This window comes from Camelus dromedarius, chromosome 13 (assembly GCF_036321535.1).
Source record: "Camelus dromedarius isolate mCamDro1 chromosome 13, mCamDro1.pat, whole genome shotgun sequence".
Classification (NCBI taxonomy): domain Eukaryota; kingdom Metazoa; phylum Chordata; class Mammalia; order Artiodactyla; family Camelidae; genus Camelus; species Camelus dromedarius.
This window is the reverse complement of record NC_087448.1, coordinates 40270530-40284074: the sequence shown is the minus strand read 5'-3', so window position 1 is coordinate 40284074 and position 13545 is coordinate 40270530. Positions and strand designations below refer to the sequence as shown.

General features: G+C 40.6%; 1 long non-coding RNA gene across 1 annotated transcript; it reads left to right on the top strand.

The window, feature by feature from the left end:
• The first annotated feature begins 4607 nt into the window (after positions 1 to 4607).
• On the top strand, positions 4608 to 13190 carry LOC135322770 (uncharacterized). The gene is made up of 3 exons (XR_010383605.1): positions 4608 to 4885; positions 7979 to 8212; positions 11147 to 13190. It is a non-coding gene; the product is annotated as an uncharacterized LOC135322770 (long non-coding RNA).
• Positions 13191 to 13545: the final 355 nt, after the last annotated feature.

Below are 13545 nucleotides of genomic sequence, written 5' to 3'. Positions count from 1 at the left end.
AGACATGAACCCGCATGCATAAATGCAAAGCCTATTGACCAAAATCCTTTCCTGTCTCCTAAGCTTAAAAAAAAAAAAATTTCAAGGCAGTGGTGAGCTGAAAGGGCTCAGATACAAAACGTGCACATCATTAGCCTTCTAGTAGATAAAAGTGTGCCATGCATAATAGAAAAGATGGCGTTTCCTATGGAAATCGATTTTGAGATGCAACCATTTAAAGGCAACCGAGAGCTCAAACCCAAATTCAACCAAATAGAAACAGAGCCCAAGCCAAGTTACAGAAATGGACAAAGACATTGGAGAAGAAGGGGTTCTGTGCTCAACCGATACTCCAGATCAGCAAATTCATTCTGAATTCAAGCCAGTGATGTGCCAAGAGGTCACTCAAGGAACCAGGCAGAAACCATCGGCCAGAAGAAATAGGAACAATGTCAAAGGCATGTGTGAGGTGTGGAAGGGGTGACCCTGTGACCCTTGCTGCCATGAGGCAGGATGCTCCTGCGGGCTTTCTGCACAGGCTGGCTGGCTCACACGACTCTGTTTAGAAGGATATCAGCCAACAGCTGTGCCACACGGGCTGCAGCCCGAGCTGAGTCCTATCTAGTAACGGTTCTGAGTTCATCTTTAGATGACATGACCAGAAGGATGTGAGAATCAATGGTGGAGACGTACCTGAATGAATATTCCATTTCATTCCTTGGCAGTAAATCTTCAGCTTTGTACAACATAAATATTGACAAAGATACACACAGACACCCTATTTGATAGCCTGACTGCATAATTGCATCTAATGGAGAAAAGCGGGCTCCGTTTCGGTATGCTAGGTCATTGTTTGGCTCCGTAACCGATGCTTCTGAGACACAAAACATACTCTAGTATAACCGACAGCACCGAAATCTCCACTGATGACTTGCTCATTTCATGGTATTCATAAAATAACCCCAGTTTGCCCATGGGATACAGATGGTTGTCCCGTTCCCATCGTGGGGTGGTCTGTTCTGCTTCCGAAACTGTGGTACCATTAGATTCACGACTCAGCTGCCAAACATATCAAATTATAAGGCAGGGTATTATCAGACCATGGTCATGAAAGTATTACTGACATTTCAAGCTGAACACATCATCTTCCCAAGGATTTAATTTCTTGTTTTCAGGATAAATTTCTTTTTATTGCTGCCTCCCTACCCCCAAATATTGTGAAAATTAGTCCTGACTACGTAGCTGGGTTTACCAAAATTGTAACGACTACTACTTTATCTCCTACCTCCTTTTCAGGTGGGCATTTTAGCTTTTAGTAGATACCTTCCCTCATTTGCCTTTCCCCCCCCCATTTCTCTGCTATTATCCACCGTGGCCTTTCCAGTCTGAAAATCGTCAGAGAAAATAAGTAAAAGAAAGAAAGACAGGGTCTGTGAGCTGGTGATAAGTGCTGCGGAGGAAAATAAAGAGGGCGAGGAATGTGTGGTAGGGAGGAGTGGGGATAGGGCATTGACCTTTGAATAAGGCAAAGACGGAGGCATAGGGTTGGGCAGAGGGAACAGTGATCACAGGCCTGGAGGTCCCTCACGCTGGACAGACAGCATGCAGGCTGGTGTGGGCCAGGGTGAATAGGATATAAGTGGTGGTTTTGGGGGTGGAGCCTAAGAGACTGCAGTGAGGATGTGGGCATTTTTCCCTCTGAAGGAATTGCGGAGCCATGGAGGGTCACCAAGCAGAAAAGTGATACTCTAATGTTGGATCAAACAGGTCCAAGACCCTAATTTAAGCTGAACAAATCAAGGGCCAATGAAGTGACATGCCGCCTCAAAGTCAGTGCAGAGCTTGAAAGAAACACAGCCTCGACTCGCAGCCCAGTGCTCTGCCCCCTCCTGGATGCTGTCCCAAAGAGCTGTCTCTAAGGTTACCTTTTTTCCTCACTCAGAGGCTTGTGGGCCAACTGAATGCTTCCCCCTTTTTCAAATGGCAATTTGTCCTGAAGTGAAATCGGAGTTGGCAGTGAAACAAGGCATGGACTTGTAGCCTACAGAGCTGTTGTCCCTGTAAGCAATAGCCGGTGCGTGGTTTACTCGTGGAGCCCAGCAGAATAGAGAGAGCAACAACAGACAGCTTAGCGTCTGGCTGAGGTTCGGCTGACTGCACTGCACGTTTGGATGGTTTTCAAATTTGGACAGTGAGGCGGCTTCACACTAAATGCAGGTGTATACATCATACATGCCCACACGTCTGTATGCACACACACGTGGACACACACAGAGTATATGATGTGACTTGTAAAGAGCTGCCCCTGCTTGGTTTCCCACGGCCTCTGATCTCAGCGTTAACCTTTCCCTGGCCATGCTCCCAGGTTTGCTACGAGATTTCTTTACAATGGAACATGCCCTTCGCTTCACAAACTTTCCCCACTTCTTTCTTTCAATGACATTAGGGGAAGAGGAGGGAGCTCTGGGAAGTGGTGTGGTTATGGACTCGAGATACCTCTGAATCTGAATCCACACTTCATGGCTTATTTGTTATTTAACTTTATTTACATTCCAAACGCAATTGTTGCGGATCTCAGATGATTTACACTTACTGCTATGGCAGAATATTGCGGTTAGTAGACCCACCTCTGGATCCTCTTATTCAAAACTTTCTTCTAATAATTCAGATATTACTATATCACAAGTGCCCATTTCTATATTTTGATATCTGCTTTTCAGTATAATTATCTTTCTTCTTTATTCTCTAAATCTTATGATTTTAAAACATTTTTCTGAGAAGTGGTCCACAGGCTCTTTACTTATGATAAGTTTATAAAGAGATCCTGGAGATCAATACCACATTTAAATTCTGAGATAAACTCAACTCTGTCATATACATGGCTAGGTTTAGTCTGCAAATACTTTGTTTACTAATTTTTGCATCAAACAACAAGGTCCTCCTGTATAGCACAGGGAAGTAAATTCAGTAACTTTTAATAGCCTATAGTGAAAAAGAATATGACAAGGAATATATATATATATATATATATATATATATATATATATATATGTATATATATATATATGTATAACTGAATCACTATGCTGTACACCAAGAATTAACACAATATTGTAAACCAACTATACTTTCAACAAAAAACTTTGAAATAAAATTGGGAGATGAAACTTCCACTGCCTATGCTGCTGTCAGGATGAAACGATTCAAAGCAGGCCAGGTATTAGCAACCCCCCTAACACATCAAAACCCCATGTGGGACCTTCCTTTTGAGCAGCACAGGCTAACCGGATGTGGTCACCTGTAAATAGGGTTGAAGTCACTAAGAACATTGGCTTGGGAACGCCGTGGCCACAGGGGTGGGAGACACTGCAGCACCTACGAGAATGACGGGGACAGCCTGCTGCTCAAGCCGCTCCCCAGGCCGCAGCCCAGAGCGCTGCAGTCAGGTCTGAGGTCCGGCCGGGAGCGCGCAGCTCCACAGCCCCTCGGAGCCCTGCATTGCGGGTGGCGCTGGGACCGCGCTTGTCCATCATCCTCCCTGGCACCCAGACTCGGGAGTCTCCTGGGGGAATTTTTCTCTGCCTCATACTTCCTGTCTCAGCCTCCTGTGGAATCCGGTCCATGCCCCAGGGAAGCAGGGCTTTTACCCTCCGGGACCCAAATCCATCACGGTTTGGATACAGGATGAAACTTCCATGTTAACTCACCTGGTGCTCGCTTCTTGTGCTGAACTGCCCTCCCCCGTCAATGGCATTAGGTCGTATTAGAAGTCCCGACTTGCTTGTCCTTAGCTAAGACTGAGCCTCTTGCTCAGTCTTCCTGAGTGGAACCACTCTTCTGTGGCAGAAAAGCTTGGGTGGTCATCTATGCATCATTGTCCCCAGTCTTTCGGATTTTCTGTTGGGATATGGTTCTCGTGCAGGGATATCAATTTGCAAATGAGAAGCACCTGTAGACATTTTGAAAAATACAGACACTGGATCCGCCCCCCTCTATAGCCAAGGCTGGAAGCTTTCTCCCTCTAGCAGGGGTTACACAATCATGTGCTTGGGAATTGACCACACATGTTGGCATAATCACAGTAAATTTCCCTTTACTCAGTGCTTGCCACGTGGCATTTTCTACTTCATGTTGTCTTTGTACCTTCATTATCACATGTAATCCCTGCATTATAGATTATCACCGTTTCGGTTGAGGACACTACCACTTGCTAATTTTGAATACAAGTATCTTTGAATCTCTTCATCTATTTCATTCCTGAGTTTCCTCTTTCTGAAATTAAAGAGTGAATTATGGACACATGTATTTAAGATTCTCTTATTATATGTATCTGACACATCCTCTAACCAAATCATACCTGGAAAAGAGAGATTTTCTCTTTTAAACATTTGCAATTTCTTACTATATAGTAGTGCATACACATGGTGGAAAATGTAGAAAACATATAAAGTAAGAAAATTACAGCCATACATTTTCTAAACACCAAAGGACAATGCTATGCCATTTTGGGCATTTAACTATTTTCTTAATATTTTATCATAAAATTTCCCTAGGGCAAGTTGCTTAACCCTGGAATTGTACTAGCCTTTTGTCAAGTACAGAATAACATTCCCAGAAATGACCCCAATATCAAAATAGTATGTGAGGCTGGGAAGGCCACAGGGCTCTCAGCTTATGCTCTGAGTCCTACAAAGAATGCTGTTAATTCACTGATGTCACGCATCTGATGCCTGTGAGTCACTCACCCACTCAGCTGGCTCGGATTGAGACCTACTTTATACCAGCTGCCGATCCAAGTGCTGGGGAGACCCCAGTGGGAGCCTGGATCACGGCATCACTGTCCTTCTTCATTTGCTCCCAGAATCCTCCTCAAGAAGTCCACATGGAATTTGGAGTGTGGAGGCAGGTGAGTTATGGTGAAATTCATTTCATTATGTTCCTTTAGACATATTTAAATAGCATGAAAATAGTCGCTAATTTTCATAAGTTTACTTTTGCCTTCCTATGTATTTTTGATGATGGGTATAGCTTGGGGCAGCAAGAGTAATTGATAGATCTCTGGTATGTTAGGATTTTCTATGAAAAATTAAGAAGGAAACTGGCACCTTATACAAAGAGAAGAGGCAGTGAGGAAAACGCAAGCCACCCTCGAACTTAGCTACAATTCAGCATTCCTGGTTTTCAAACAAGAGAAACATAATTCAAAACAAATTCCCTAAATACTTCAGCCCAGAGTAGAAATACATGGAGACAAAGTTCAGCTCACTGGAACCTACAGCAATGTGCTTACTTAAGTGAAGGTATAAACAGACCACAGATACTATAATGCATCCTTTACTTTAAACTAGTTCATGTGAGCCAGTTTCATTTCACATGAATTGCTCAGTAGCAATTTAGGAAATATATCCTTCTCCTTGATTGGTAAAAATAGCTCACTGATAACCAGATTCAACAAAATTTACTGTTAAATAATTAACCTATTTCCTTCAGGAAATGCTTGAGTAATCTGAGTTAAGTATTTCCTCTATCTGATCTATTTCTTTTCACAGAGAAAAACAGTATTATTTGCACATGAGCTACTTTTACTCCTCTGGAATAATCTGACTGTGAGCTCAGGGTAAGAGTTGTCTACTGCACAGTAGGGAAAAAAAGATTCATTTCACAGTGAAGATCAGAATCTTTCTTTCATTGAGGAGCGTGGTGAGCTGGGGGACAAGGGATATGCCTTTGTGCAGAGACAGACCCCAGTAATCCACACTGAAGCTGAAAGATGAAGCCCTTGTGAAGAAATGTGGAAGGACACACTGACACCCAAAGGTGTTCACTCGGCAAAAACAGAAAGAAAGAAAGAAAAAATAATTTAACTGCCCTATAAAAAGAATGGACAGAAACTTGGTAATAAGCGAGAGAGAAGGATGGTTAGGGAAGGGAGGAGAAACAATAAAAGGGAACTTGGATGCAGTGGGCAGAATAGCAGGTTTCTGGAGCCTACAATGAAGGATGATAAGAAAAAAAGTAAAGTTTAAAAAGTAACAAAGTTTAAAATAGTTTAAAAATTAAAAAATGAATTTAAAAAATATTTTTTTTTATAGTGGCATGGAAGATTTTAAAATGATGGAAGTTTTCTATTTCAAAATTCAAGTTGTTGGAGTTTCTCCACCATGCTCCAAACAACAGTAAGGCCTGCTTGTGTAAGTGGTTTTGGGGGACACCACAGATAGGGGTGAGCTCTGCCGTTAGGTAGGCCAGGAGCAGAATGCTGGTGTGGAAGGCAAGACAGAATAGAGATCAACAGTTTCATGAGGACAGAAAATCAAAGCCAGAAATTATTTTACATAGATTATTGTGGTAGGCAAAAAAATGTTCCCCCTCAAGATGTCTATGTCCTAATCCCCAGAACATATGAAGAGGTCAGGTTCCCTGGCAAATTGGGCCAATGTTTGCAGATGCAGTTAAGGTTTCTAACCATCCGACTCTAAGAGAGATGAGCTGGATTATAGAGGTGGGCCCAGTGTAATCACCAGGGTCGTTAAAGGAGGAAGAGGGAGGCAGAAGAGGCTAGAGAGAGGAGGAGATGTGACCACAGGATCAGAGTCAAAGGCAAAAATCCATGATGACCTTGAGAGAGAGAAAAGAGGTCACAGGCCAAGAGATGCAGGTGGCCTCTGGGAGCCAGAAAAGTCAAAGATACATGTTCCACTGAGGCCTTCAGAAACAGCCCTACCAATACTTTGACTTCAGCAGGCTTTGCATTCAAGAACGCTACAAGGTTAAATTTGTGTTGTTTAGTGGAGACTTTTTCTTTTTTCTTCCTACTACCATGAGGTTTGGGGATACTTGTTACAACAGCAACATAAAGCGAATACTGTAAGCTCCTTGAAATGTTCAGAAATTGCAGATAACACTGGAGTGTCCACATTGATATAGGATTGGGGTTATTTGAAAATCAAAAGGATAGTGTGACCTTTGCTAACATCTGCTTTTCTCATTTTTAGGAAGAGAACAGTAAGTCAAAACTTGTGTAGTTATTCTTTTAGACAAGTGTCTCTTAAAACATTATGTAACCCTGTGCCTTAGGAACCCAAGAGAGTCTCTGTTCTTAGAAGAACATGGATTCAGAGAGATAGGGTCTTATTTGTGAGTCCCACAGTGGTCTCTTATTGGCAATGAGATCTTGGGCAAATCATTTACCCTCTTTAAGCCACAGGATCTTCATTTGCAAAAGGAAGATAAGAATAAGGATTGTTTGGGTGATTAAATTGTACACACAGATGCGCGCACACACACACATACATGTACAAAATTCAATACAGTATCTAGCACATACTAGGCACTCAAGAAATTCCTGTTATAGATTTTTAAATGCGTGTGTAAAAGGAAGAGAAAGTTGTGGGAAGTTGTGGGAAAACTTAGTTCACGGCCCCAAAAAGGGCCATCTCTCAAAGGGCTCTTATCAGCCCATCCCTAACGATGGGCTCATAAGCAGAAACTATAGCACTTGGGGATTTAAGTTAAACATAAAAAGGAAGGTATCTAAGCATAATTATTAAACAGCAGGTACGTTTACACTGTTGGCTGGATCATCTTATCTGGAGAGCTTTAATAAGCAGAGAGTCTCCCCTGTTTTAGAGATGGGCACGCAGGAAAATGACGTGGATGGGTGGGCCGTTCTCACCCCAATATCACGTGACTTAGTACTCACGGAAGTAACACCTCTTGTATGTTATTCCAGATGGACTGTCCTCCCATGATTATTGTCAGCTGTGTCTTCAGTTCAAGGAGACAGCCACCTGTGTCACACTGGAATATTAGAAAGAAAATCTCATTTAAATTTTAGATAGCTCTAACATGAAATAAAGTCATTATTATATGCCTAAAAAAGTCTAAGGAACAGAGAGTAAAGACACTCTTCATTGGGCAATTAAGAGAAAACATGAAACGGTCAGACTGTCAGAACACAAAGCTGTATTCACACATCTTCATTTCTGTATTTTCACAGCCAATACACCAGATCTCCCGGCTAAGTCACAAATCTGCCCTTAAAGAATGTGATGTAGAAACACGAGGAGAAGTATTTGACAAACAGGAACAAGAACACCTTCATGGCTATGTTTTTCTCATAGTCAGTCTGGTCCTTGGGAGCTCTGCAGCTAGAATAAAGAAAAGTTAATTCTGTAAAACTGTGAACAGCTTTGAGACCCTCATCAAAGCCACGGACACATGAGTTAACACGGTAAATATGTATATATATATATGTATATATACACACACAATTCACACTGTTTTCATTTAAGCTGTTTTGAATTCCTTAACATAGCTACTATATTAATTCCAAGTGTACACACTGTTGTAAGAGTTTCTCCCACTATGAACGCAATATTCCACAAGGCAAAAACGAAAAAAGTCAGCCGTTCCTTTAAATTTATAAGCACAACAGTATCCAATGTGCAAGAACTGTCCTCTGTCAGGTGTAAGTTGACAGAAAGCTACTTTTAAACATCCTGCTAAATGATATTCTCTTGTCTCCCTGAACAGCAGGAAGGTAGGACTATTGAAGAAAACAAACAAAACACGGGGCAACTTGCTAGAAGCATTTGGGGAACATAAAACGGGTCATCCTCCTAGTTCAGAATTTGAATTGGTTTTAGTGTTTTCAGAAGATGACCACTGAGCAGACCACTGGGAGAACGGCCCAGCCACATGCAGCGTGTGGGAAGCAGTTAACTTGGGCCGCTAAGCCACTGGCTGGGATACAAGCCAGAGAGAAGAAACATTTATTACAGAAGCCACAGCTGATGAGAATGGAGCTACACTAACAGGAAGAGCATGTGGGGAAGACACATAACACTGTGATTACCTGTCCTCTCCATAACGCACAAGCAAATCTGCCACTGGAACCACGACCCTCTTCCACTTATTTGCAACACAGAGACTATTTACTTTCAACAACAGGGTATATGATCTAATGTAACTGAAATTATTATTAAGCACTGACCTTTTTACACATTGCTTGGACATTCTAATGCTTCCTTTTTCCCTTTTACTAATGCAAAGCTGGAGCTAATTCACTTCTCGCATAGGCTAGAGAAAATACGTTTACACTTGAAGTTTTCTAAAGACTGTAATGTACTGGAATTGAAGTGCCTACAAGATACAGTCTCTGTTTTGACCTGGTTCTAAAACTGGTGCAGAAATGACCTCAGCTACAGGAGGAGCTTACCAGAGTCAGTCATCATGATTGCCACTTTCTCATATATGGCGTTCAGGGTCACAATGATGATAAAACTGATGAGGGAAGCAGTGATGGGCGTGGCCCACCTGCACAGTCAGGTACTTCTGGATTGGGTCTCTTCCATTCAGATTCTTGGGAAGTTTTGCAGAAAATACAATGAACACTGAAAGCCCATAGACAATGATCCCAATAACTGAAGCAATGGTCAACAGGACCTGACAACCCAAAAACTCAGCAGCATGAGACTCAATACTGATCGTATTTTTACACAGAAAACTTGCCCCCAACCCACGCTTAAACAGACAACATGCATGTGCTGTAAACCTCACATAAACGTGAGAAGTGATGTAAATCGCACGTAAATGCCACAAGAGACGTGAATATCAGGCATGTTAAACTTTAAGGGAGGAGGAATGAAAGATGTCAAAAAGAATGAGTGCATCCACTAATGTAACATGCTGACAGCAGGAGCAGCTGAGTGCAGGGCATAGGGAATATATGGGAACTCCACTTTCTGTGAATTTTTCTGTAAACCTAAAACTGCACTAAAGAAGGAAGCCTGCTAAGTATATCTTTAAATGGCTGAAAATGGAATAAATGGTGGCATGTTCTTTTGGAGACAATTCTGTGATAGCAGAACCAATGAAAATACCCTTTCTACATCTATAGAATTACTTAGGTTATGAACTAGTCATAACCCATGAAGGGGATACGCTTCCTTTCAAGGGAGAACCTATCACTGATTCAGGGGTCAGCAGGTGCTAGCTGTCATCTTCATTCTGAATAAGACCAGTGAAGCTGTGTACGTGCCACGAGGTAAATACTAGAAGTGACAGCAAGTCTCTGCTGATGAAAGCTTCACATGCTTTTCGTACTCCTTGAGATCTTAAAATGGCAGGTATTCATACTCCCTGCATTTGCACAAGGTTCATGTCCCTGATCCATTGTAATTCTGACTGTGTGGACCCAAGGGCAACGGGGGTGTCTGAAGCATAATTTGCACGTGGCTGATAGGGTTTCAGCTCCTCACTAGGCAGGTATATTTCTGCCCACTGAAGAATGCACATTAAAGTTCCCATTTTTAAACTGTTTTCCTTCCATCTACCTTCTTGGTCATAGTCCAGAAGCATGTACTCAGTGTCCCTGGCCGCTCCTGATGGCTGCCCCAGAGAGAAAGCTACAAAGATTGTGAATTTCAAGACTAAGTGAACCACATCATGTTATTTACAGTAACAGCGGGAGGCTGGCTTGCACCTGCAGGGGAGAGCAGAGGGAGTGTTTACAAGCCCCTCCTGGAGCCACACTCCTGCATCTGGATCCCAGCTCCGATGCTAGCTGTGGGGCCTTGTGCAAATTTCTTAACCTCTAGGGGCTTCAATCTCCTCACCCACATAATGGGTGGATAATAATAGCAATTTATAAGACTATTGTGATGAGTCAATTATTTACTAATTGTGAAAATATTTGGGACATTAACCACAGGTATGTGAAAAACTCTACCTAAGTATTAGCTATGAATATGGTGACCAAAATCTTAAAAAGGTGTTTTTCTTAGTTTTTAAACCATCAGTTTGTAGAGAAAGCCTTTTATTTCCTCCTCTACACTCTTTCCTCATCCTTTTCTTCACAGTTAAGGCTTTATGATTGTGAAAGGAATAACTTTTTTGTGTGTGTGTGATTAAATGTGAAAATTAGTTATGACTGAGAAAAATGTATTATAGAAGGTATATTAAGCCTTCCTCTCTTCTACAGCACATATAGGCCATTTAAATAGTATGCATTTTTAAAAAGTCTTCATAAGAATTTTTTAATTATGTATTAAGTAATCATAATAGTTAAGATTTTTAAAGGCTTACTATTGCTTCAGCACACATCTATTTTTCTAAATCCTCACAATCACCCTGTGGGGAAGGTAATATTATATCTCTTTTACAGATGAGGAAGTGGAGCCACGTGGAGATGATGCAATTTGCCCCAAATGAAGCAACTATTAAGTGAAAGAACTGAAATACACAAAGAGTCCAAAGACACACTAACTGTAGAGCACTGTCTCCTACATTGTCAGTGAAATCAATTCTAATTCATTTCAGAACTTTTACAAACTTGAATCATTTCCATTTTTCTTCCAAGCACTTAATGGGTTCAATATTTCTAAAGAAACAGGAAAGCTTTCCATTCTCCTTCCTCAAGTTTCTTCTTACTTATCATCTTTTCCGATCATAACTTTAATATTTGCTCATTAAAGAAAATTTGAAAGTACTCAGTAGTGGACAGAACTGCTGTCCTGGATCTGTCCCCAGTCTTAGAAGAGGACCCAGATTTTGCTTTAGGATAACTAACCTCCCTTCTGTTTTTAGTCCTGTGATTTAAGCTCAATTGACCCCACTCTTTCTGAAGCACCAGAGGTAGATCTCAGTTGGTTTTAGACAAACAATACCCCTCAATCTATTGGCCTCGCACATGATATGAGAATTGGCAAATAACCCAGTAAGAGCCACTATTATGTGAGGAGATACGTGCTGGTGCCCATGTGAATGATAAGCTTCCTCTATCAAGAGAGGAAGCTGCCAAAAGAGAGCTCTCTTTGTTTGGATGGATGTGTGATCTTGGATGCTGAGTGCCTAGAAGCAGCGTGCTGAGACATCCTTGGACACAGAATGAAGACAGGACAAAAGCAGCCCTTGACATCATCTGGGCTACAGTATCTCTCCTTGACTGAAGCCAGACCTCAGAACTGAGGTTTTCATTTACAGGAACCAATAAATTCCATGCATCCCCATTTTTTGGTTGTTGTTTAAACACATTGGAGATTGATTTTGTCACCTACAATCAAAAGACTCCAACTCTGAAAACGAATAAGAAATAAAATGAGAAAAATGCTTCCACCTTTAGACATAATTCCTTCAGAACTGTGCATTGTTTGTATATTACAAATCATTTTATATATTAATTTTATTCTCAAGCCTAACATAAGTATAACACTTTGACATGTCATAAAATATTTTCATGGACACAGTTTTTCATGGCTGCATATTATTCTACTATGTGAAGGTTTGGAAGAATATTTTGGCTGAGATTTTATATATATATACATATAAATGTATGTCTGTGACTTGCATCCATACTGACTTTTCCCTGCCATTTTGAAATACTTCCTGATTAAAAGTTTTTCAAAGCTGAATTAGTGGATTAAAGCATATGAATATTTTTTACTCTTGATATGAAATGCCGGACTGCTTTCTAAGAAGGTTGGATGTGTACAGCAGAAATTAACACAGCATTGTAAATTAACCATACTTCACAAAAAATATCCAGTAACCTAGGCATGGGATTGGTGATCACTGGCACTTCATCCTCATAAACAGAGCTGTGTCACTTGAGAGGTGGAAAACTATTTCATTTTGATGTGCACTGACTGAATTACCATTGGGGTGTGACATCTATTTTTCCCTTTGTGAATGTGTGTTCATCTTCTCTGACTTCCACGCCCCTGAGATTTTTTCATGTTATCTTTGAAGTGATCTGAACTCTCTATGTATTGAAGGAATTAGCCCCTTGTCGGATTTGTAAACAAGTAACATCCTCTGGTGCTTTGCTTAAAATTAGGATGCTTCTGATGCATGGAATTCTTTATATATATTCCTCTGAAAATTACTGTTCATCTAGAGGTTGTATATTCATCCATATTTATTTCTAGTTTTTTTCTAATTGTGTTGCTTTTTAAATGTTTATGGAATTTATCACAGTATATGGTTCACAGTATGATTTCAATCTTTTCTTTTCCCCCCAAGTAGCTAACAAGTGTTCCATTTACTGAATAACCTTTATTTATCTCCCTGATTTGTAATGTCTTCCATCTCTTATATTAAATTATTATTGATATCAGAGCCCATATCTGGACTTCCTGTCCTATTTTCTAATCTGGCTATTCTTGAACTAGTAAAACGCTCATTATCTTATTAATTATTATATTACTAATATGATTTTATTCAAAATAAACCCCAAATCAATTTTATAACTTCTGATATTTTGGAGATATGATCTTTTAATCTAGAATCATGTGATTAATGCATAATTTATATCTTTCAGTAGTTTTTATTTTTATTTTTATTTTTCATAGTTCCTGCTATCCTTTTGTTAGGCTATTCTTAGGTATTTTACCTTGGTTGTTACTCTTGGAAATTTTTAGAATTCTTAATGCCTCCATCTGGTCTCTTATTCAGACCCTGGAGAATCCTAAACCACTGATCTGATTTTAACAAATGAGGTGAAAAGAATTAGGGAAAGCACTGTGAACAGAAGAGACGGTGGAACCTCCAGAGTGGTGCCCTGCG